The sequence below is a fragment of the Cavia porcellus genome, unplaced genomic scaffold (assembly GCF_034190915.1).
Source record: "Cavia porcellus strain 051 isolate PalLab524CR breed Dunkin Hartley unplaced genomic scaffold, mCavPor4.1 scaffold_16, whole genome shotgun sequence".
Lineage (NCBI taxonomy): Eukaryota > Metazoa > Chordata > Mammalia > Rodentia > Caviidae > Cavia > Cavia porcellus.
The window spans coordinates 4,379,552-4,401,062 of NW_026947499.1; the positions used below are offsets into that span (position 1 = coordinate 4,379,552).

The window sequence follows — 21,511 nt, forward strand, 5'->3', positions numbered from 1 at the left end:
CTCACAAGACTGCTCCCCCCGAAACATGCACCATACAGAAATGTGAGAGGAAACTTGGAGAAGTGTGAATAAGGTGGAGAATGGGAGGATTCCCATTCTGGTATTGTGTAATGGTTATGCACACTACCACCCCTGGAGAAGACCACTGTGGATCCCTTTTTATTTCTTACAAGTATACATGGATTCTTAGTTATCTCTGGAAGTTTGTTTTGGTCTTGTTTTTTGAAGAATGCACACTGGTCTGGACCATCCCTAATGGATACCAGACTTGATTAGAAGCATCAGGTCAAGAAGAGAGGAACTCACCTGAGAACAGTGAGTGAGAATCACCTGTGCACATCAGTGTGAAATTCATTCCTTGGTAAAATAACTCAGTGAAGAGAAATCTACACTTCGAGCCACAGAGGAGCAAATGGCTGCAGTGTAGACAATAAGGTGTTGCTAGAACAAAACTCCAGCTCTGTTAAACCAGCAGCAGCTTTTTGGCTGGAGCAGATGGCCGTGAGTGTCCTCTGTAGTCCTCCCCACATGGACAGCCCTTCTCCCTACTGATAATTGTCTCTAACTGCAGGTCGAGGTCCTGCCAGCCGGTGAGCCCACATGCAGAGCTCCCCATCACATGCAGAACACACATGTGATCCAACCCAGTCATCTTCTCAGCAGGAGTGTGTCTGCCCCTAATATACTTTAGTCAACAGGAGATGTCCCCTGTGGGTAACAGTTTGGGACTATTTGTTTTGCTCCAGGCATTAGAGGTGGGCCCTGTCCTCACCTCCCAGTGTCACTGTCTCACCAATCCTGTGAGATGGCTGAGGACATCCAGGCAGAGTGCTTATTACCTACTCCATGACAGAATTCCCCAGGAGCAGTTCTGGGCTTGGTGCACTGGCTGCACGACCTCAGAGCAGAGTGAATCACAACTGTGTTTTGCCGGCCTTGTTCACACGGGGCTTTCTAGGCTGCCACCTGCTGGTACCAAGCCTTTCCCCCTTCATACCATGTGCTAAGCCAGCACAGCCTGCAGTATGAAGAAGGTTGCATCTCAAGGGCAAGTGACAGTCATGGGCAGAGAAAGGGGAGCAAGCAGTGTTTTTCTGTGCCAGCCCCACTGCAGGCTGCAGAATGGGCATTCACCAGGCCAGCAGAAGTGCTGGGCTGATGCAGAGCATATCCCAGCACTCCTATCACTGAGTCACATCCCCACCGCTGTGCTGAGCCATATTTAGCCTCAGTGCACACTTAATGCCCCTAGACTGAGTTTAAGCCGTGTCCTTTCCATTATGGAGGTCACCGTCAGCAGGTGAGATGTCAGGACACTGCAGGTCCCTAAGGCACCTCTGATAGAGCCCGATTAGCTCTGGCCTCACTCATCCCACCACTCATGTATGACTCCCAGCTCCTTCTCAGGTTAATGAAGGTGTAGGAGCTTGACTTCCCCAGCAGCGTTTCCCCATGATTTGAGCTTTCTCACCCAATACTGAGTCAAATTTATGAAGTGCAAACTACAGACCCATCTGAAACTTCTGTGCTTTTGCTTTTATCTTTCACTGTGATGTGGTATTCGGATAACAGCAGGATCTAACCAGTTTGTTTCCCTCTTAAGGAACAAACTGTATAATTTCTAGTGTGCAAGAAGATTTGGGAACCTGTCTGTATTTCTACTCCCTGCAGCTTGGTGGTGCTTATTGTGTTTGGAGCCCCAGGGATCAGTAACTTGGAAAGCGACCCACAGTCCCTCTGATGCCTGCAACATGTGGAATAAAATTTCGGTTCTGTTGTCCATTTTCTGTTAGTTGGTTCTAAATACCCTGTAATACTTTTACCCTCTTGAATGATTTTATACTTTCTTGTTATGTTTGATCGTATACGAAGGCATACTCAAATATTTCAAGGAAAGGGACACTGATAACTATTGTTATGTCGTGTTTTCCTGTGGTGAAACATTATGTTGCTTAAATTGTTCTGTTCTGACTTGTGTTATGTCCTCTTTCATCTTAATCTCCCCTGTTTTTTATATGTGTATTTTTAAATAAAATAATTCAGTTCTCCCCACCCAGCCTCATCATAGCTTCTTATAGGAAACCCTCACCCTCTGTCTCTCTCTGTCTCTGTCTCTGTCTCTGTCTCTGTCTCTCTTTCTCTCTCTCTCTCTCTCTCTGTCTTTGTCTCTCTCTCTGTCTCTGTCTCTGTCTGTCTCTGTTTGTCTGTCTCTCTATCTCTCTCTCCTCAAACTTCATATGTTGATATCTTTCAAGCTTATGTTACACTACATTTGTTTTTCCTGAATTGAAGCTATAAAAACAAAAGGACTCAAGGTGCTAAAGGGTAAAGTTACAGTTTCTTGTTGGAATTCAGCCTTTCTGAAAAATATTTCCACACTTCTGTGAAAGTACTTTGATCTCCAGGAGACAAGAAGAGACAGCAGGCCCTCAATTATAACATTTCAGGGTTGATTGAGAGCCGCAGCTCAGTCACTGATACAAAGACAGTGCCAGCAGAAACCTATTTTCCTCGGTGAGGGATGCTGGTCAGTGAGTGTGGCCTCAGAGGTTACAAAGCTCCTGCTAGCACTGACCTTGTGAGCTCCCACAGGGAAGAAATAAACCTGAGACACATGGTGGTATTGGATTGAGATTTCCCGAGGTGAGACAGAATTCTGCACTGTACAGGCAAGGCATGGACTTCTTTTCCTTGACTTTTTGTTATTTCCATTTCTCTTACACAGACTGCTTTGCTGTGGCCAAGCAACCACAGGGAAAGGGAAGAAAGGGTATTTCACAGTACCAGAAGAGCTCACAGTGAGACAGCAAGAAGAATCAACTGTTCAAACACTATGAGCAGGATTTGCAATGAAAGAAAGGCACCCAGGGGAACCTCGCGGCTTCCAGGTGCACTGGAGCAGCTCAGTGAGTCTGGGGTGCTGGCATCTGCCTCCCTGTTCCTGGCTGTCCTTGGTAGGCTATGGAGTTCTAAGCAAGCAGGTGGGCGCCACCAGTTCCAGAGGCCCCATGGCCTGGTGTAAGTGCCCTGCACACTTTCCCTTGAGTCCAGCTTATTTGGGACCCTCATAGCTTCCAGGTGCACTGGAGCAGCTCAGCCCTGGCACCCACCTTCCTGTTCCCAGCTGTGCTTCGTGGACTGTGGTGTTCTAAGCAAGCAGGTAGGCGCTACCGGTTCCAGAGGTCTCGTGGCCTGGCGTAAGTGCCCCGCGCAGTTTCTTCCGAGTCCTGCTTGTTTGGGACCCTCTCTTGGCCCTGGCCAGGGAAGCTTGTGGCTTCTGGGTGCCCTGGAGCAACACAGCAGGTCCAGGGAGCTGGCATCAGCCTCCCTGGCTGTGCTTGGCCAACTGTGGAGTGCTAAGCAAGCAGTTGGGCGCCATTGGTTCCAGAGGCTGGTCTTGAGCTGGCCTATTCCACCCCCAGTGACTCTCTATCAATCCAGGGAACTGGGTGCCAGAGTCCCAGGAGCTGAGGGCATAGAAAAGGATTTCCAGCAGACCCTGAAGAAGCCTTAGAATAACACTTGAAACACTTGAAATCTAGAAATATAGGAAAATGACAAAACAAAAGACCAAATTACAATCTCAAACCTCCAGCCCATCCAAAGAAACATTAGGAGTGATGTATATGGAAGAAAATTATGCCATCCACCTCAAATATCAGACATAATAGCAACTGAAATAAATAAGCAATTCTGGGAAGCTTTAAAGGAATTCAAACTAGAAATAATCTCCCAGGTAAAAGAAAATAAAAGAAATGCTGAATATATCTAAAGAAGACACAGTTAAAAAATTGGAGGAACTAAACAAAAAGATAGAATCCCTAGATGAGCAATATAAGAAACAAACAGACTACATAAAGCAGATGCACAGAGATATAAAGGAAATCAAAAATTCCGCTGAAAGCTATAAAAACCCCCTCAATGAAAGTGAAGATAGAATTTCAGACCTTGAAGACAATATTTCAGCTAGTGAACAGGAAAGGAAAGTTCTTTTAAAAATAACAAGGAATCAGGAAATAACAATTCAACAACTGCAAGATGATGCAAAAAAAAAAAAAAAAAACAACATAAGATTGATAGGGATTAATGAAAAAGAAGGGGATGACATCAAGGACATCAAGAGGATATTCAGAGAAGTAATAGCTGAAAATTTCCCAAACATGAGAATGGAAACTGACATCAGGGTCAGTGAAGCATGTAGAACTCCAAATAGTCATAAACAAAATAAAACTATACCCAGATATATAATAATCACCATCCCCAAAATCCAACCTAAGAATAGAATATTAAAAGCTGTCAGAGAGAAAAGAATGATCACTTATAAAGGAAAACCTATCAGAACCACAGCTGACTTCTCAGCACAAACAATAATATCAAGAAGAGCATGGAGTGAAATATTCCAGATTTTAAAGGAAAATGATTTCCAACCTAGAATGATGTACCCTGCAAAACTGTCCTTCAAAATCAATGGTGAAATGATCACCCAGCCAACCCTGCAAAATATATTGAAAGACACTTTAGACAAACTTAGGAAAAAAACACTAAGCAAAGCAGACAATTAAACAGAACAGAAAGAAAAAGATGCAACAGTGGAAAGATAACATGTCACCAATAAACCAACATATAACCATTGTAACCATTAATGTAAATGGTCTCAATGCACCAATTAAAAGAAACAGACTGGCAGAATGGATCAAGAAACAAAATCCAATCATATGCTGTGTACAAGAAACCTATCTAACCCAAAAGGATATTCACAGATTGAAAGTCAGAGGATGGAAAACAATACTTCATGCAACAGGAACCCCCCAGAAAAGAAGGAGTAGCCATTATCTTAGCAGACAATGTGAACTTTAAATCAACAATGATCAGAAGAGATAAATAATGTGACTACATACTTGTTACGAGAAAACATCAAGACAAAGAGATAACTATCTTAAATATATATGCACCAAATTCCAGAGCACCCAGTTATATAAAACAAGTATTAATAGAAATGACAAATCAAATTATCAGTAATGCAATTGTAAAAGGAGACCTTAACACACCATTGACACCAAGGGACAGATCAACCAGACAGAAAATCAGCAAAGAAATAACAGAACTGAATTACACCTGTGAACAAATGGACGTGACAGACAAATACAAAGTGTTCCACTCAACAGAATCAGAATACACATTCTTCTCAGCAGTACATGGGTCATTCTCTAAAACAGACCATATATTAGCTCATAGAATATATTTAAATAATTGCAAAGGAGTTGAAATTATCCCTTGCATGTTATCGGATCATAGCTTTTGAAGTTAGAAATTAATGATAAAAGATACTGCAAAAATCCCACAACACACAGAAACTGAATACACACTCGAGTAATCAGTGAGTCACAGAGGGAATTAAAGAAGAAATTAAAAAATACCTATAAGCAAATAAAATGCAAATACAACTTACCGGAATCTGTGGGATGCAATGAAAGCCATACTCAGAGGAAAATTTATTGCACTTACTTTCCACATCAGGAAAACAGAACTGAAGCTACACCTCAAACATCTAGAAAAAGAAGAGCAAGTCAAGCCCAAAGCCAAAATAAGAGAAGACATTATAAAAATCAGCACAGAAATCAATGCAATAGAGACTAAGAAAACAATCCAAGGGATCAATGAATCAAAGATTTGGTTCTTTGAAAGAATAAATAAAATTGATAATCCCCTAGCCAGTGTTATTTATAAAGGGAAGAAAAAGCTCAAATTCATGCAATAAGAAATGAAAAAGATGAAATCACTAGACTCTATAGAAATAGAAGATCTTCAACACCTATTTCAAAAACCTTTAGTCTCAAAGGTTTGATAACCCAGAAGAAATAGACAGATTCCTAGAAACATATGAAGTACCAAAGCTAGGTCAAGAGGATGTAAAACTGCTGAATAACCCAATTTCTATTAATGAAATTGAAAATGTAATTAAGTCCTTGCCTACAAAGAAGAGACCAGGCGCAGACAGATTCACTGCAGAATTCTACAAAAATACAAAGAAGACCTAATGCCGACACTCGTCAAACTCCTCAATGAAGTTGAAAGGGAAGAAATAACTATCTTAAATATATATGCACCAAATTCCAGAGCACCCAGTTATATAAAACAAGTATTAATAGAAATGACAAATCAAATTATCAGTAATGCAATTGTAAAAGGAGACCTTAACACACCATTGACACCAAGGGACAGATCAACCAGACAGAAAATCAGCAAAGAAATAACAGAACTGAAGTCATTCCTAAAAGTAAATATTACTCTAGTACCAAAACCTCAGAAAGAACCACCTAAAAAAGATACCTATAGACCAATCTCACTAATGAACACAAATGCAAAAATCCTCAATAAAATATTGGCAAGTAGGATGCAGCAAATAATCAAGAAGATTATACACCATGACCAAGAGGGATTCATCCCAGGCATGCATAGATGGTTCAACATACATAAATCAATAAATGTAATCCACCAAATCAATAAAGCAAAAAGTAGGAATTGCATGATCATTTCTATAGATGCAGAAAAAGCTTTTGATAAGGTCCAACATTCATTCATGATAAGGATTTTACAGAAAATTGGAATAGATGGTCTTTACCTCAATATAATAAAGGCCATCTACAACGAGACAACAGCCAACATCGTACTAAATGGCCAAAAATTGAAGGCTTTTACTTTAAAATCAGGCTCAAGACAATGATGTTCTTTATCAACACTCCTATTTAATACAGTACTGGAAATACTAGCCAGAGCATTTAGACAAGAGAGAGACATAAAAGGGGTAAAGATAGGAAAAGAAGAAGTTAAATTATCATTGTTTGCATATGACATGATACTCTACATAGAAGACCCCCTAAACTCCATTGAAGGACTCTTAGACATAATAAATAAATTCAGTAATATAGCTGGATACAAAATCAACACTCAAAAATTAATAGCATTACTATACACTAACAACAAAATCACAGAAAGAGAAATCAGAAGCCACACCCTTCACACTAGCAACCAAAAAAATGAAATATTTTGGAATTACTCTTATGAAAGAAGTGAAAGACTATACAGGGAAAATTATATACACTGAAAAAAGAAATTGAAGATGATCTCAGAAAATGGAAAGACATTCCTTGCTCATGGATAGGAAGAATAAATATTGTGAAAATGGCCATTCTCCCAAAACTTTTATATAGATTCAATGCAATCCCAAAAAAACACCACCAACATACTTCATAGATCTAGAGAAGTCACTCCTAAACTTCATCTGGTGTGAGAAGAAACCTAGAATAGCAAAGACAGTTCTAAGCAACAAAGGCAAGGCAGGAGGCATCACAATCCCTGACTTGAAGTTATACTACAAAGCAACCGTAGTAAAATCAACATAGTACTGGAATCAAAACAGAGTCAAAGATCAGTGGAATAGATTAAAAGATACAACCACAACTACAAACACACTCAATCACCTTATCTTTGATAAAGGAGCCAAACAGGTTCACTGAAAGAACGATAGCCTCTTTAATAAATGGTGCTGGAAAAACTGGCTCTCCATATGCTGAAAACTAAAACTAGACCCATGCCTATCACCATGTACTAAATTAAAATCTAAATGGATCAAAGATCTGAATATTAAAACAGAAACACTAAATCTATTGGAAGACAAATTGGGTAAAAACCTTGAAGACCTAGGGGTAGGTAGAGAATTCATGAGCAGGACTCAAACCACATGGGAAATACTTCCCAGAATCAATAAGTAGGATCACCTCTTATTGAAAACTTTCTGCATGTCAAAAGAAATATCCAGCATAGTGAAAAGAAAACCCACAAACTGGGAAAAAATATTAGTGAACTCTCCCTCAGACAAAAGACTTCTGTCTAAAACATAAAAAGAATTTTTTAAAAAATCAGACCCCCAAAATTGAAAGATCCAATCCAAAAATGAGCATCTGAAATGAATACACACTTCTCAGATGAAGAAATATAAATGGCAGATAAATACATGAGAAAATGTTCATCATCATGAATCATTAGAGAAATGCCAATTACAACCACACTGAGATTTCATCTCACTCCTGAAAGAATGGTCAGGATCAAGAAAACCATCAACAACAAATGCTGGAGAGGCTGTGGGGAAAAAGGAACTCTCCTGCACTGTTGGTGGGAGTGTAGACTGGTACAACCAATGTGGAGGTCAGTCTGGAGACTTTTCCAAATGCTGGGTTTGGAAGTTCCATTTGTTCAGCTATCCCACTTCTAGACATATTCCCTGAGGAACTGAAAGCATCATACCACAGTGATATATGTGTAACCATGATTATAGCAGCTCAGTTTGTAATTGCCAGATCTTGGAAAAAATCTCAGTATACATCAACTGAGGAATGGATTAAAAAGTTGCATATTTTTATACAATGGAGTACTACTCAGCTATAAAGAAGGATCACGTTGAGATTTTTGTAAATAAATGGATGAAGCTTGAGACCATACTGATAAGTGAAATACATCAAACTCACATATACGAATACGAATAGCTTACCTATTATAAGAAATGATTCAAATTTATAAAATTACATGGTAATCATGATTCCCTATTATGTAGCTTTGAAGCCTTATAAAGTTTTCACTCATTAATTGGAACAGCTTTATTCTGAGATGTTTGATATTATTGCTTGTGATGATATGAACAACTATTTTGAAGAAAGCAAGACATCATAATAGCTATTGCTGATTTAGTATCATCTTGTTTGGAAGTCCCACAACATTGTTGTTCTTATGTCTCCATTGGTTTTATCATGTTATATCTTAGTGGATTTTTTATATGTGATAGTATAAATAAAAATTTTATAGGCAAAGAGATAATATAGAAACCATTGTTCCTTTTCCATTAGCTGGTTCTAAATACCCTGTAATACTTTCATCCTCTTGATGAGTTTCACACTGCCTTAAAATGTTTGATGCCATAGTATACAAAGTTATATTCAAATATCTCAAGGAAATAGACACTATGTTAACTAGCATTAAGTCGGGTTATCTGTGTTGAAGCACTAGGTTGCTGAAATTGTTAGGCTTTGACTTGTATTGTTATGTTTTTATTCTTCTTTTATATCAGTCTCTCCCTTTTAAAAATTATTTATTTACTCTTTCATTATTATTTTTTAATTGAGGGAAAAAATCAAAAAAGCAGGATATATTATAGTAATTTTTTTGATTTCCTATTTACTTGATTTGAAGCCCCGTATTGTTCCCACCATCTTGTTTTGACTGATTTTACTCTGTTCTGTTCTGTTTGATAGTATCAAGTTTGAGGGTATAGACAACTACTTTGAAGGCAATAAGATCCACTATGACAGCCATTCTGTTTTGACTATTATCTTCTTTGGAAGTCTTGTAATGTTGCCAATGTTTAGATTTTATCGGTGTTGTTCTGTACTGTTTTGTTCAATTTTATTATACCTAATGATATCGGCAATTCTTTTTAGGGTGGCAAGAGGCATTATTGTTGACTACCTGTATTCTGTTTTTACATCATGTACTATGTCCATCCTTTATTTTGAATGACTGATTTGTTTTGTCATATTTGGTTTTATTCTCTTCCCCCCCAAAAATGTAAGTAATAAGATCATGGGAGTAATAAAACCCAAAATGTGTAAATGCTGTTGTAAAAAAGAGAAGAAAAAAAGTGCTCTAAAGGATACAACTGCAAGTGTGTTTAGGTGTGTTAAGATAGATGACCATATTAATAAGTGTTTGTTGGATCATTGAACAGAACTATTTGCAGTCTCATTGTTTTGACTGTACACTTTTTATGCTTTAATCATGTAACTTCAACAACTATTTCTAAAATGACAATATGTAATCTATTAACTAGTGATTTGTTACTGTTTTTTTTGAAAGTCTGTATTACTTGTACTGTGTTTTTTTCTCCTTTAAGCAAAATAAAAAAAAAAAGGAAGAAAAGAAAAAGAAAGGCACCCAGGACAGTCTAAATGTACTTGATTTTCCTTGATTCACATCATACGATCCTTACACAAAAGATGTTTTGATAATCAAAATTACGCAGCTGGAGCAAATATTATGGTGTTTTCAATTTTAAGACAGAAAAGCATTTTTGAAGGAAACATATTTAGGGTCAATTTAACGTCGAATTCAAGACAGTTCCTTGCAGCAGTAACTTGTACTGATTCTAAGCCAACAACCATCTGAGACCCAGAATTCCCATCCTCTCCCACCCAACCTATAAACCTAAGGGGAACTTGGCCTCCAATGAATTGAGTTCATCACAAAAATCACACATGGAGGCAACCAAAACATTAGCAAATGCGAGACTGAATACATATATTGCAGTGTGCTCGTGCAAGTGAACGATGCAAGACAACTGAAAGCTGAGCACAGCGATGAAAATGAATCACTGCAACACAGAGCAAAATGCACAAATCTCACCAACATACAAAGGCGTAGAGGAAGCCAAATATAGAAGAATTCATACTCAACAATTTCCTCAGCTTGAATTTCAAAATTACACAAAACTATGATAAAAGGTTATTTCTATTTCTCTGAAGGGAGTGGCAGAGTTGGACACTGATTGTGAAGCCATGGGAGAACATTATTATGCCACAATTATTCTCTATTCTGGACACTGAAGTGCTGTGGAAGTGGGTGGATAGGTATCTACCACCATGAGAATGCTCACCAAGCCATAGTACCAATATTTGGCCATGTTAGTATGTGTTTTACACTTTAATGAGAAGAAATTAGTGGTTGCAATTCGTGGACATTGTGACACATGCTCTAGTAAATCTTGCAAATGAGAACTGGGGAAGTATAATCTTTGTTCTTGTATTTTGTTTCCTAATGGCCTAATTGTGTCTAAGTCTGTTCACTGGAAATTGAAAATGCACTGTCATTTCTACAAAATCTACTTTGTGACACATCTGATTTTTCTTGGAGGTGACAACAGGAGTGAGAAATATGACTGATAATTTTTCAGGCAGCTGACTTTGTACAGAGGTGTCATGGTCAAGACAAGAAACATGCTGATACTACAGGATGTTGACAGCCCAGCCTCTCAATCTAAATAAGGCTTGAATCTTGATCACTTGAGTTTCACAGGACATGCTCTTAAACTGTACCTGCTCCAAGAACATAGGTGAATTCAGGTTATGAGATTAATTCTAGAAGTATTTTTCTCAAATACTCAGAAGCTAAGTTATTTTCTCTTCCCCATGAACATGCTGATGTCTCAGATCAACTTTTTCAGATACACATAAGCTTGACCTCAAATGTCTGTTATTTACTGAATTCTCATGAGTTTTTTGAGGTGAATTATTACATTTTTCCCCATTAGTGATCAATCTGTATGTTGTATTTCAACCTCAGGATGATTTGGAAATCTGTAAACAATCTCGTGATTGACACACTTACTGAGGGACACTCTGGCACTTCTGACTAGCAATCCAAACATGTGACAGTGAATGTACTGTCCTAATCAGGGAAGGCCTTTGTCACTAAAATATCTGAAATGCTCCCTGAGGAATCCTGGAGTAGAGGCAATGAGGGACTGTGGTCCCACCTAGATGTCCTTTATTCCTGCAAGGGAAACCACCTGATGACTTCCTCAATATGACCCACAGTGACCACTCATTCTTCTGTATGAGACCATCTTTTCGCTGTGAGAGCACTCCTGTTTTTTTCCCTACCTCTTGCCAAGCACTGCAGCAGGCCTAGCCGAGTTTCCAACATTCTCCCACACCCTTGAGAGCTCCTTCCTCAGTAGATGGACTTTCTGTCATTTTTTAATAACTAGGAGGCAAGAAATTGAAAGAGAGTGAGAAATGATAGAGAGATACAGTCTGGGACAGAAGGTAACTTTTTGAGAAGTGCCAGAGTAACAGGAGAGCTGGCACGGATTTAAAAGGCACATAAAGGCCTGAGGTCACTTCACTCATTGAGAAGCACACAGACAATACCAGGAGCCATTTAAGTCTTCACCAAGAGTATAAAGACAACAGGTCCAAATCAGCAGACGTGCTCAATCCAACCTCCTTTTTCTCTTCTTTCCTTTTGGAGATTCCTTGAAAATGGGTCTCATGCAACAGCCAGTCATAGTACAAAGTGGTTGTTGGAGCAAGACAGTCAGCATCAGTCAATCCTAAGAGTCTGTGTGCCCACAGAGGTGCTCTCTTATATTTTGGGCAGCAGCAAGAAGGTGAGTAAAGCATCGGTGATTTATGTGCCTTGTCAAGTAATAGAGAACTCACGATCTTCAGTCATCTCATGTGTGTTGTGTGTGTTGTCAGTGATCTTCCCTCTGCTCACTCGTTTCTCCCTTTGGTGGCACTGGTTACCATGGACACAGAGATGTTACTGCTTTGGGCAGTGCATAGGAAGATTTATCAGGAAAAGGCATCTTTTTATAAGGTGGTAACATTTCCTGTCCACACACTTAACTCTGAGAAAGCAACCTGTTTGTGCAAGATACATGAATAAGCTGCAGGGCTGAAGCCACTGTGCCTAGGACCCAGCATTCCAGCAGCTGGACAATTCAAAGCCAATGGCCTGTGCTCTGATGAAGTATTGATTCTTCTAAGGGTTCAAACTCTAATTTGATTTTTTTTCCTGGATCTCAAGTAGTCACCAGCTAAATGTTTGAATTGCTTCATACCTGAGCTTTCAATAGCCATAAAATATTTTCAGGCTTAGGAGTTTGAAACAGGCTACAAATTCTTGTTTGTGAAGCTATGGTGATTTATATTTTCAGCTGTTTTAATAAGCACATCAATCATGGGCATCAAGTAGCAATATAACACCTACATAATTTAACATCCACCATTCATTACAGTTCTTGCACAACATGGAACATTATATGAGGACATTAAAGTAAATAGACGTAAATAACCCCAATGCTTAAACACACAAATGTTTGAGCCAAATATTAGTCAGCTTTCCAGCACTATGACAAATACTTGAGGTAATTAATTTATAGAGAGAAAAAGTTTATTTTGGCTCACAGTTTAGAGATACAGCTCAGGATCAATGAGTCTCACTGCTTCTGGGCATGAAGTGACCCAGGATAGTGACCAGTAAGCAAAGAAAAAAAAAAAAAGAAGAAAGTATCAGAGTATCCCTGTCCCCTGCAGGGGCATGATCTCAGGGACCTGAGGAGCTCCTACAAAGCCTTCAACACATGAGCCCCTGGGAAGCAGTCCAGACCTAAGCAGTAGAAATCCGGGAGCATAAAGACGGTAAGAACAAAACCCCAAAGTAGAAAAAACTGGTACTAGTAGATGATGCACATTTCTGGTTAGTTATAACAAATTACACTTTCATCCAGAGCCCCCATGCCTTCATAGTTTCAAGGAGAAAAATAAAAATATGTGCTGAAGGATAGGAATTGATGAATGAATACTTGTTTAACTACTAGACAGTGAAGTAACTGCAGGTTAAAGCTGAGTCCATCATATTTCAGGTGGGATAAACGAGAAACACAGTCTTTGCTCATTTCCTCTAGGTCACGGAGCAGCCACGGCTGCCTCATCACAGCCAACTCTGAGGAAGGATGATTTTGCACTTCCTTGAATGCAAGGCTATAAAGCAAGCACCATGAGGTGAGGTAGTCAGATGGCCTGGGAGAGACAGAAGTTAAAGGACCAAGATACTCAGGAGAAAGACAGTACCAGACACTTGAATTTCCTGCTCATTCCTACAAGAAAGGGAAGTGGATGCAATGGTCCTATCTTTTTCTTTGAATCTCAGGAAAGTTGACTTCCATGCCAGCTCCAAGTCTGTAGGACCCTTTTAAGGCTCAGCATGACTTTGATGGCAGTTTTTAGTCCAATAGTAAACACAGGACTTAAATTCCCCTGATCAAAAGAAAGAAAGGCCTTATAGTTTTGACTGTTCAGGATAACTATTTTTGTCTCTGAGATCAATAAATACACAGACGAAATAGCTAGTTGTACACTTCTTCCCACAGAGCAATGAGACTTCAGGTGGACAGAGTGATGGAAAGCACCTATTGTGAACGACCCTGACCAACAACTGGGTTGAATATGGTCCAGCCCTCCCTGCCTTGGGCTGTACACTGTGAAATCTACTTTCCTGCATTGCTTTGGATTGGTCCAAACAGCCTCTTTAGCCACGGAGGAAGCGTTGTCTTGTCCTGTTTAGTGGGTAAAATATTCCTGTTTCCACAATTCAAGGAGCTTTCAGTGGGATAGAAAATCTGAAATATTTCTGTTCTGGTCCTGAGCCTGAGCATCTAGGGAAGGTAGTCCAGGGATAATGCAGTTCATCAAGCAGGACCTTAAGCTCTACAAATCACTCCATATGATATTCTGAGCATGGGAGATGTGCTGAGATTTGGAGTTATTCTCTTTTGGACAAACCTTGTGTTTCCTACTTTATTATGGACTCAGAATGAAAGGCAGGTGGATGCTATGTCAGCTAAGGTGCTTGTGTTTGCTTCCTGTTGAATCATTTACAAAAAAGCACAAGATGAGAAAGAGAAATCACAAAAGTGGTCTGTAAGGGTTGTTCCCAATAAAGACTATGTGATTTTTAACTTTAATTTTCAACTTGCCTGAACTGAGGGAACACCTAGAAAACTGATGAATTACATTTCTGGATGAGTCCATGGGGGATTTTCTAAGAAGACTGGTGTGAGGCTCAGCAACCTGTGCAAAACAGATCTGGCCTGGAAGTGGGTGACATTGTCCAGGAGGCAGGAGCTGCTGGCAAAGAGCTGAAGATGGACGACCTTGCTGTCGTATGTCCTGAGCCCTTCTGCAGTGGGTACAGGATTTCTTGTCAACGCTGATAATGGACTTCATATCCCTCAGCCTTTGAATTCAGACTCATGCCCACACCTCTCCAGGGGAATTGCAGGTTTCAGCTTCAGATCGGAGCCTCACTAGCTGCCACCCTGCTCTGTATTCTTCCAGCTTCACAACTTTAGCTGATCACCTTCTGCATCCTCCATTGCAGACAGGCATTATGTGGTTGCTCAGCCTCTGTGGGAGACAATCTGATACCAGAAGTAAGGCAGCATCACATTCTGTGGGGTACTTGCTGTGACTGTGGCTCAGAACTGAGAACTAACAAAATGGAAGAGGAGCAGAGGGAGGGGACGAGGCAAGGAAGAGCCACATCATGATGGGAAGCTGGCCAACAACGATCTGGTGGCAGGTCTGGGCGGTATCCGATGATTGTGATGATGATGCTCATTCCATTTTTTCACTTGTTTATCTTCTTAGGTGAGTATCAAGGTGGCAGCCCCGTGCTGGGAAATGTGTTTCAGACTGAAGTGAACAACGTTTATCAGTTCCTGCACCCGTGGAATATGTGAGACAGTGTGGAAAACAGAGGAGACAGATGGTATCCACACAGCTACACTCGTACATCCTTGCTGTAAAATCGCACTGATGCAAAGAAAAGAAAAGCGCACAGACACACTAGAGAATCACCAAACTGGAAATGTGTGACCTTTAGGGAATCGGAAGGGCCTCTTTGAGGACGTATTGCTGGCTGGACGTTGGAGAGCACACATGACAGTTTTCCCTCGACCGGATGTTCCCGCTCTAAATGGTATGCAAGCACAAAACTTCTTTTTAATGTTTGGGTAGTTCACACACCAAAAATGTAGCCCAGCAGGCCTTGCATGTTGTTTTGCTCTTTGTAGCTTTCTTGATGGCCAGTGATAGTCTAAAAATATCATTATTTATATTTATTCTTTGCAGAGGAAACATATTTGTATAACTTTCAGTATAAAGTATTCTAATAACTTCTGTTTTATTACCTATTATTACTAAACTCTTGTTATACCTAATTTATTAATAAGACTTTGTTATAAGGCTGTGTATGTAGAGAAAATCAGTGTCTGCATAAGGCTCACTGCTATCCATGGTAGAAAGCAGCCTCAGCATCCTTGAGCTGTAGCTACCCTGAGCAAAGAGGAATGATGATAGATCTTCAGACTTGAGGTACAAAAACTCACATTCACAACAGCTATAAAAATAAAATGCATGCTTCTTCATACAGATGGTTGGATTCTGAGAAGAGACTTGGCTGTCTTTTAAAGACAGAGAGTGTGTGGAAGCCAGCGCATGGCTGTGCTGTTTATCACTGTGGTTTCTGATACCTGCCAAAGCAAAGCATTGCAAGAGAACTGAAGCAAAGTTCCTTTCTTGTTTTTCCTTCATGGTTCACTTAGCAGAGACAAAATCTTTAGTGTCCCCTTTCCTAATAGGGTCATGAAAGACTTGGAAAAGCGGAAAAGGCTGAAGCCAGTCCCTCTAGCTGCAGATGAACTTCACTGATTCCAGAAAAAAATTCACAGAATATGGTCCCCCCAAAATTTCCTGAATAATATCCACAGAGACTGTGGTGCTGTCTGTTCACAGAGGCACAACAGCTGTTTAAATGAAAACATCAACAGCATCATCCAGAATGCCAATGCATATATTCACAAAATAGAGGCAATGTTAAACATGTATTTATTAGAAATGTTTGAGGATTACAAAATGCCCAGCATGCCATGCATAAAAATGTTTCATAATTGTTATCTTGTTACTAGTATTAAAAGGATTTATTTTAAAATTTTTTGTTGCTGGACTTCTAGGTGATTTCCAATAATTTAATCCTTTACACAACCCTGATGTCATATCTATGTATGGATCTTTCTAAACAAACTCATGTATTTAACACAGATATATAGATCAAATAAATTTTTTCATATTTCTAAGTATAAAAAACCTGCTATTTGCTATGAATCACAGAAGCAGACAACATGAAAATCCCCTACTTTATTTTGGCTTCTAGAAGTTCCTGTTATAGAAGTTACACGTCATCGTTTATTTTTAACAAGACACTGACCCACAAAGGTGTAACCTGCCATGACTGGCCAAGACCTTGTTCCCCAATTTTTAGATGATGATAACTGTCAAAAGTATTAAATCAATATGACAGAAATGAGTCAGGGTTAGGGCCGTTTCATGTCAACACACACGTAATCATAAGTAAGGTTTTAGTTTATGGATGGTTGGTGGAGAACTTAGATATAGAGAAATGAGCAAAGAGAAGCTGAGGACATGGAGGGTGTGACTCAGGGCCAACAGGATGGCCGAGACAGAGCAGGAAGAAGGCAGAAGGACCTAGGCATCCCTCGGGCAGGAGAGTGAGCCGGCCTTCCCTGCACAAGGGCCAGCAGAAGCATGGCATGCTGGCAGGCAGGGAGAGTGCCAGGCCTGCAGTAGGCTGCACCTCCGCTGACTACCACTAGACAGACATAACACAGGTCAGTAAATTACGGGCGGATTCCCCACCTCTACAGCGAGATGTGGCTCCTGCTGACTCTTCTAGATGTGACTCCAAGTGCCTGGCAGCTCAGGGTCCACAGGGCCCTGAGGCTGGACAGCCTCCAAAGTGGCCGCTCTGGGCAGGCGCAAACAGCGAAATTTGCGCAGGCGCAGATAGCGCCGAGTGTGGCTGGAGGCGGAGTCTCAAAGCCTGACCTTTCTGGGCGGGGCCGAGTGGGCTTTCTCACGCAGGCGTACTCTGCAGTTTGAGCAATGGCCGTGCGCAGGCGCAGACGCGGTATTCAGGACCATGGAGAGCGACTAGCAGAACAGGCCAGAAACCCGCGTAGCTCTGTCTGGAGCTGCTGGGAAGGGGAGCTTAATGGGTCGCAGGTGTTTCCAAAATGAGTTTAAAAGCTACGTATTTGTTTCTTTCATACATGTGAAAAGGAATCTTCCTTCAGTGTATGACATTCCAGGGAACAAGGAATTTTTTAATAAAACAGTTAAAATCGTCACTATTGAACTCTCCTGATAAGGGAGGAGAGATGAGATAACATAAGTAACCGTCTGCTCCGCTCATTCCGTCCATGTTTCATTTCTCAGTAATTCCTGCCCGAGGTCGAGTTTACAGTCTCCTGCTTGCTAGTCCACCAATAAGGAAAAAAAAAAAAAAAAAAAAAAAAGGAAAGAAAGAGAAAGAAAGAAAGAAAGAAAGAAAGAAAATATATTGCTTGTAAATCAGAACTACCAGTTCCCATCACAGAAAACCCTTTCATTTCCAGTCAGCAGAGATTTCTCGACAGCTGTGAGCTTGTTCAGGACTCCCAAAGTGACAAGTGCGTCTTGATTGTTTTTATTGCCTTTAAATTGCATGAAGGTTCCTAAAGTGAAGCTTCATCCAGTTTTAGTTTCTTACAAAATAATTTCTAGCTTAAACTATTTAGTAATTCAGACTTTCAGAGAAATCTGAATGAGCCATGCCATGCTTCAGGTAACCTTCAAGTCTGCGAGTGGGGTCCTGTGAAGGACAGTGTTCCTTGACTGGACAGGCCAGAGAAAGGAGAAAATAGATCAGTGCACAATTTCCTTTCAGATAGAGGTGTCTCACTGCAAAATGTACAGAAAATTAAGGTATAGCATAGAACATCTGTGGAGGGGTTGTGTCATTACGCATACGTGGTTTTTGTCTCACTGCTGTATGTGCTTCTTTGATGTCAGCTAAAGGGCTGCTTTCAGCATGGTACTCATAGACAGTCGACTTGGACATCATAAAATAAAGTAAAGGAATGGACCATACTGTGAAGTCTCCTATAGCTTCAGTCCAGAAATAGTAAACACCTCTGCACACATTTCACTGGGCAAAACAAGTTACAAAGCCATTTGAATTTTTTTTTATTTAAAAAAAAAAGATTAAGATAAAACAGGGCATAAAAACACAGGTCAGAGCAGAACAATTTAAGCAACATAGTGTTTTACCACAAGACAGTCTGACATAACAGCAGCTACCACAGTGTCTCTTTCCTTGAAATATTTGAGTACACCTTAACATACTGTAGTATCAAATATAAAAAGTGTAAAACCATTCAAGAGAATGAAAGTATTGCAGCGTATTCAGAACCAACTAACAGAAAATGAACAATGGCTGTGAATTCCAGGGAAAAATAAAATGTAGAAAAAATGTGGGGTTAGAAAGTAAAGTCAGTGTCCTCAACCTTGATAAATGATGTTCATATTTTTGCCATTTACATGTAATTACAGAATACTCTCCTGTAGAAGCTTCTTTCGTCTGCGAATATTTTCAAGTAAATATTTTTCTGAGTAATGAGTGTAGAAATAAAATAGCAGTGACATACAAAGTTGTCACTTGTGAAGTGGATAGAACAGTGAAATTTTTCTTTAATTATAAGCTAGGATTTTAAGCTAGGCATCAAACAGCTATGCCAGGTTATAAAATGAATCACATAACCAGTTCTGAAATTAAAGATAAGAAAAATTTGCAAATATGCTAATTTTGTTTATAACAGAAAAATTTTGTGTTTCTTTCCTCTTTTTCTCATTGCGTAAAACCACATCGATTCTAAAATGTGGTTGGTGTGTAAATGGTATTCAGAGCCCTAAATCTATGTCTGTATGCACAAATACCTGTGCACTGTTACAGAATAATAGGGCTTAGTTTACAATAGGTAATAATTACAGAATCACCCGCACTCATTTAGTGAATTATGGAAATGGAGGAATAGAAAGAAGAAAATAAAGATCGCTTGTACTCATATTATAAATAAGACCAAACTAAAGTTTTACATATTTAAACTCTCATTTTTAACTCAGTTTTTAAAATTTATAACTAACAATGTGTGTAGGTGTATAAATAATGTGATATGCTGACACATTATTGCTTAGAAACTGAACTAAGGTATCCTGCTTCTGAGTTCCCTATGTCATAGTCATTTCCATGTTAGTAAAAAATTTTTTTATATTTATTTTTTAAACTCTGGGGCTTGAACCCAGAATCTTCCTACCAAGCCATATTCCCAGATCATTATATATTTTTATTTTAAGATATGCCCTTGTTACATAAGATGCCCAGGCTGGGTCAAATCTTGTGATCTTCTTGCCTCAGCCTTCCAGAGTGTTGGGAGTACAGGAATGCAGCAGCACACCTGGATTCATTAAGCTTTTTAAAAAAATGACCCAAGTGGCATTAAAATGAATTTTCCTACGTCTCTATTTTTGAGCACTAGATTATTAGAATCTGCTTTCTGAGGTCCTCCTTCTGTGTGTGCATGGTGAGATGCCACTGACTCTCAGGTCCTGTACTTTAATAGCCACTTCAGACACTTGGTGACACAAGTATTTACTGATTCCCACATAAGTGCAAGCATCTGCTAGGATTTTCCCACACATGACTTCATCCGTGCAGATACTATGTTACCTCCATTTTATGAGCCAGGAACCCAGTCTTCATTTGTCCCAGATCAGAGATTTATTCCATGAAATTCAGTGGAGGATTATGAATGCAGGCAGTCTGAAAGGCAGTCTGAGAGACCTCCAAGGCACTGTGAAAACTATGATCTTTCTGAATGGTGACACCCTTACTACTCAGTCAACTCCTGATTCAATTGGTTACAAACCAGATGCTCTGTACTTTGCAGGACGATGCAGGAGAAGTGCATTGCCTTCTCCAACTCAGGTTCCTAATGACCATTCTGAATAAAGATCCTGTTAAGGTATTTACAGATTAAATTATGAACAATGTCAGTAACAAATCTCTCAATTTCCCTTTGAAACACACAAACTTTCTCAAATATCACAAAGAACATGCATTAAAAGGACATGAGTGTCTCCTCTCTCAGTTCCCACAAACAGCAGTTATGGACATTGTCACTACAATCACACAAAAGGGGAGTTGACTGAAGATAAGTGGCACTATCTGAGCCCATCAGAGAACCAAGGTCACTGGATACAGCTGCTACCTGTAATCTAAAGAGAAAGTCACATTCAGGGTGCTGTTAAGATCTGGTTATTAGAGCCATTATTGCTAGAACCATAATCTATAAGAATCCTTCAAAGGCAAGTTTGACACATTACTGGAGGGTACATGGGGCCTGGCAGGAGAGAAAGAGGCCTGTGTCTGCAGTCTTGGACGTCTCTATGCTCTCATGGGTTCTACCAGCAGGATCCCACCACGTTGACACAGGGAAGTTCACAAAAGACCCCTCCAGTCTCTGGGTGAGTGGGGTGGCTGGAAGGATGACCAAGGTAAAGTACATGCGGGCTATGGACATCGTCCAGAAAAAAATGTCTTTCCCAGACCTTCTCTCCATTCCGCTGCAGTCCTCTTCTCTCACCTAAAGAAACAGAGAAAAAGGCTACATGTGAAGATCACAACCCAGGCAGATATATCCAGGGAAAGACTCACTCTCCTGTGACTTCCCAACTCCTTTATGGGCTCCACTGGGACTGCAGATGGTGGCAGAGTGGCCTGCACAGTAGGCTTTCTCAGAGTAAGGGACATGTAGGGAAGCCCTACCAAGGCAGGAGACAAAACCAAAGGCAGTTGAGAAATCTGAAGTCCCAGAAGCTACAGCTACAAGACAGGATCTTAGCAGTTCATGCCTACCCAGATCCATATAAAACCTCATGCAAAGCACCAGTGTACCCATTTCCTGTTACTCCGCTCACCACGCCTATGTGACAACAAAACA

General features: G+C 40.0%; 1 long non-coding RNA gene across 16 annotated transcripts in view; it reads right to left on the reverse strand.

The window, feature by feature from the left end:
• The window catches only part of LOC106028060 (uncharacterized), a 30,979-nt gene extending 13,481 nt beyond the window's left edge, over positions 1–17,498 (reverse strand). For 2 of the 16 annotated variants that reach the window (XR_010039565.1, XR_010039564.1), the window contains exons 1-2: positions 17,331–17,496; positions 11,709–11,811 (exon numbers count right to left, since the gene is read on the reverse strand). This is a non-coding gene — a long non-coding RNA (uncharacterized LOC106028060). Of the gene's footprint in view, positions 1–3,110; positions 3,287–11,708; positions 11,812–17,330 lie in introns of all 16 variants that reach the window. The other 14 variants (XR_010039560.1, XR_010039563.1, XR_001201676.3 and 11 more) reach the window with 11 other exon arrangements.
• Between the last annotated feature and the right edge of the window lie 4,013 nt (positions 17,499–21,511).